The sequence below is a fragment of the Lipophrys pholis genome (genome assembly GCF_963383615.2).
Source record: "Lipophrys pholis genome assembly, chromosome: 11".
Lineage (NCBI taxonomy): Eukaryota > Metazoa > Chordata > Actinopteri > Blenniiformes > Blenniidae > Lipophrys > Lipophrys pholis.
In genome coordinates this window covers 828,473-833,472 of record NC_137631.1, presented here as the reverse complement: position 1 = coordinate 833,472, position 5,000 = coordinate 828,473, and positions in this window count along the sequence as shown.

Here is a 5,000-nt window from a genome sequence, read left to right as displayed (position 1 = left end):
GCGTCTTATCGCCCCATCAAGGAGAGCAGCGCTATCAGCCTGAAAGATCAGCAACCGCTGGGAGGATGACGCACAAAGAGACACAGACAAATATCTATCTGCTACACAAACAGCCTCCTCCTCCTCCTCCTCCTCCTCCTCACTTCATCCATTGTTGTTGGGAGAGACAAAAAATCACAATAAATATCGGAGGAAGACGTCGTTCCTCCTCAAAGCTCACGTCAAACTAAACCAGGACAAGATTTTCTGGGGTTTCAGAACAAAGCGACCTCTGACCCGTCTGGAGGTTTTCACTGCTGGCAGCCGAGGAAACCGCACTCAGGCCCCGTCCCCGTGTCACTAGAATGCCCGTGTTCTCCCGTCGTTAATGTTTAGAACGAAAACCAAACTCCAAAACGTGACGGAGCTTTTCTGTTGTCACTTGTTCACGTTGTCATGGAGACGGGCCTTCCCTCGGCCGGGTCCCTGAACGCCTCACGTAGACGACGGCGCCATGAAGCCGAGCGGCGACTTGGGTAAACCATTTTCAGTGTCCAGATATTCGACTGGTCATATTTGTTTCCATGGAGAGGCTGTGACCTCCCGGCAGGCTCCACCCGGCAGGCTCCACCCGGCAGGCTCCACCCGGAGCGGCGGCGGGCGGCGAGAGCCGGAGACGTTTTCCAGACCCGATAAACTCAGACGACAGCATCGAGCCACCCGGGGTGTCATGGCCGCCGTTTAATCACTTTTTAAATCGCAGCTGGTCGACCAACACGCCCAACTGGACAGGCCCGCTCCACCTTCCTCCACCTCCTGTGTCTCCTCCACCTCCTGTATCTCCTCCACCTCCTGTGTCTCCTCCACCTCCTGTATCTCCTCCACCTCCTGTGTCTCCTCCACCTCCTGTGTCTCCTCCACCTCCTGTATCTCCTCCACCTCCTGTGTCTCCTCCACCTCCTGTGTCTCCTCCACCTCCTGTGTCTCCTCCACCTCCTGTATCTCCTCCACCTCCTGTGTCTCCTCCACCTCCTGGATCTCCTCCACCTCCTGTATCTCCTCCACCTCCTGTATCTCCTCCACCTCCTGTGTCTCCTCCACCTCCTGTGTCTCCTCCACCTCCTGTGTCTCCTCCACCTCCTGTATCTCCTCCACAAGACTGTGGAAAATCTTGCACTGATAAAAAAAAACTTTATCTCGATCTCGAACCTTCGGTGAAAAATGGACGCGATCGCAAAGTTAATAAACATTCTTGTCACTGAAGTGAATTTAAACTTTCCCCCCGATAACGGAGCCGAACACCAAACTGATGACATGAGAAACCATGAGAGCTTCCAGCTGCAGCCAGGAGGAGGAGGAGGAGGAGGAGGAGGAGGAGGAGGAGGAGGAGGAGGAGGAGAAGCAGGAGGAGGAGGAACTGGAGGAGGAGGAGGAAGAAGAGGAGGAGGAGCAGGAGGAAGAGGAGAAGGAGGAAGAAGAAGGGGAAGAGGAGGAGCAAGAGGAGGAGGAACAGGAGGAGGAGGAAGAAGAGGAAGAGGAGGAGCAGGAGGAGGACGAAGAAGGGGATGAGGAGGAGCAAGAGGAGGAGGAACAGGAGGAGGAAGAAGAGGAGGAGGAGGAACAGGAGGAGGAGGAACAGGAGGAGCAGGAGGAGCAGGAGGAACAAGAGGAAGGGGAGGAGCAGGAGGAACAAGAGGAAGAGGAGGAGCAGGAGGAAGAAGAGGAAGAGGAGGAGGAGGTGGAGGAAGAAGAGGAAGAGGAGGAGGAGGTGGAGGAAGAGGAGGAGCAAGAGGAGGAAGAAGAGGAAGAGGAGGAGCAGGAGGAGGAGGCTAACGAGCTGCACCAGTGATAATATCAACTCTGAGCATCAAGATTAAAAAATAAACCTGCACACGGTTTGTAAACAGGAAGAGCTGGAGAAGAAAGAGAAGATGTATTATTGAGTTAAAGGGATAGAAGAAAAGAAACGGGGGGAGAGAGAGAGAGAGAGAGAGAGAGAGAGAGAGAGAGGGAGAGAGAGAGAGAGAGAGAGAGAGAGAGAGAGAGAGAGACTATCGGCAGAGGAGATCAGCCATGCGGACTATCTGACGCCACATCTCTGGGAAAAGAGGAGTGAGAAGCCAGCAGGGAGGAAGCCAGCGGCCGCGGCGGCGGCGGCGGTGGCGGCGGCGGCGGCGGTGGCGGCGGCTTCAGACAGAAAAACAAATAATAATGTACAAAAAAAAAAAGATCCAATTTTCATCTCTATCGGGCGGCACATCGGATCGACGCCTTATCTCCGCTCACATCGCCTCTCACACAACACCCACGTTTCCACAACACAATCAGACAGGAAGCGGCGGCGAGGCGGCGAGCTGCTGATGGGGGGGGGGGTGAAAACTTTATGTGTACTCCTGCCAGGAAAAGGTGGAAAGTACAAAGACTCTGTCATGGTACTCTAGTAGATACATCTCTCATCGAGATCAAACACAGACATGGATCCACTTCCTGTGTGTCAGAATAAAGTGTCACTGCTCTGAACTATAACCATCGGAGGCTTTTACTTTATAAACTATTGGTATTTCCTTCTGACTTCCTGTTGCACTCACACAGCTCTACGTGGCAGTCTGCAGTACGTCTGACCAAAGAAAAGAAGTAACAGAGTACAATGTTCACGTTACTTCGGTTCGCCGTGTGAAGAGTCGGATCATCCAAATGCATCATGGGAGTTAAAAACATGTTGACTGAATGAAGGTTAACGGAACGGCTTCGTGGTACTATGTGGTACTATGTGGTACTATGTGGTAATATGTGGTACTATGTGGTTATTGGGATCTGAAATCTTACTACGTACTACTTCCTGTTACTTTAATACAGGCCCTGTTTACACAACAACGTTTCACGTGAAGACAAATCGTTTTTGCGTTTTTGTTTCCACGGCAACGTTTTGGAAACGAGACGTCAGTTTACGTGGCAACGGCAGTAACCATGGCAACAAGAACTAGAGCTACAGGTGTAGATTATTCCTTCCACCACTACTCCCATTATGTTTGACTTGATTCACGTTGTCACTGTTTGACATTTCACTATTTCTGTGTGACCCCCCCCCACCCACCCCACCCCCCCCCCCACCCTCACCCACCCCACCCTGACCTTTGACCCCAACCATTACCCAGGGTAATGACATCACTGCGTCATGTGACATGTCAGCAGATTATTAAAACTGACCGCCTTATGATGAATTGTTTTTTATGACCTTTCCATGACCTCGACCTTTGACCCCGTCGCTCTGAAAACGTAAAGGAAGGATCCTTGGATGAAGACACATCCGCCCTGAAAATACAATTTCAATAGTTTTTGAGCAAAGTTGGTAAAATATATACAAACCAATAAGTAAATGAATACACCCTTTCATTGGCAAAGGCAACAATGTAGTTTTCATGCTGGTGATTGTCAAAATAAAAGTCCCAAGTTGGATTGTCATTAAAGCGACTGTCAAAATAAAAGTACCAAGTCCAGGAGAATATGGACGCATGACGCCACGGACGCCCTGATTGGCTCTACTGAGCATGTGCAGAACTACTAGTTACTACGGTTTCAGAAAAGTCGCACTTTCCTCCGTTTCCACGGAGTCGGTGCGTTTTAGGAAAGTAGCGTTTTCCCGTTTCCATGGAGACAAAGTTTGAGCATTTTCTAAAAGTTGCGTACTCACAATCTGAAGTTGTTGTTTGTAACCGTATTGTGAGTAATCAAGTTTGTTCGGTTACTAAAGTAATCTGACGAGTTTGGATCAATTTCCTGTTTGAAAATGTAAAAACTTTGTGAATATTGGTAAAACATCCGAGTCTACAAAATACAAGTTGAGGTGAAGTAAACAAGTATAAATACTGAAGTAAATTTGTCCGCATCTTTATTTGATTATTTGTTTCAAAGTACTTCCTGTGTACCGAGGGACAGAAATCCTTAGAAAACATCGATGACCATCGGTTTGCTTTGAGGTTATATTTACTAAACCTTTCTTCTATAAATACTCAAAAATATTCATACTATCATCAATATGCTGGTTTTTTTTTACCCGTATTGACATAATGACCTTTAAATTTAAACTTCAAAGTTTTTATTATTATTATGTTCTTTTATTCGTAATGAAAATGTTCATGTTTGTGAAAACGTGCCGATAACTTCTCCTGTTGCATTCTGGGTATTTTTACTTACTCGGCCTGCCGGTGTGGCTTTGGGGATGCAGTACTTCGATTACCTTCTACTCTTCATTCTATTTCATTGATATCTATGTTCTCTTGGTATTTGTGACCATTTTCTTGGTGGTTTGTTGGCTTGGAGCCTCTCGCAGGACGGTTTATATCTATTCTACATATATTATAGTTATAATCTAGTTTTTAGTATTTGACTACTGGATCTTTCGTACTTTTACTAGAATTAAATGAGTTGAATCACAACGTTCTCATGAAGTTTTACTTCATCAGCCAAAGCGGAGATATTGAGAATATCTGAACGTTTCTTCTAAATCAGTCAGTTAAATGAAATACTAGTATAAATACTTCTGTGAGAGACTGAGATGTGAGTGGATTTTGCAGTATTCATCATAAGAACGTAATACTCCGGTGTGTTCAGCTGCTTTGCTTCATCAACGATACTCCTCTTCCCAGTTTGTGCACCTGAACGTGGGAAAACTGAACAGATACTCTTTTTTAAAATACACATTAGTGTATTTTCTTTTGAATAGCACTACATTTTAGAAGAGTTGTACTCAACAAAGTATTTTAAGGGAATAAAGCAAATTCGATTTACTAGAAACGATTCAATACCTTTGATTTTTGTCCATTTTAAACCACTTCGCATGAGATTTAATGTATATTTGTACTTCTTTACTGTTCCAAGTACAATTTTCAGGTGTGATTACATATACTTTAGTATTTATACTTTTCCATTGTATTTCTTCTCCTTACAATCCCCGACTTCACAAAATGATTAGGTTCATACTGGCTTTAAAGAATTTCCTAGTGGAATCAATAAAGTATTTC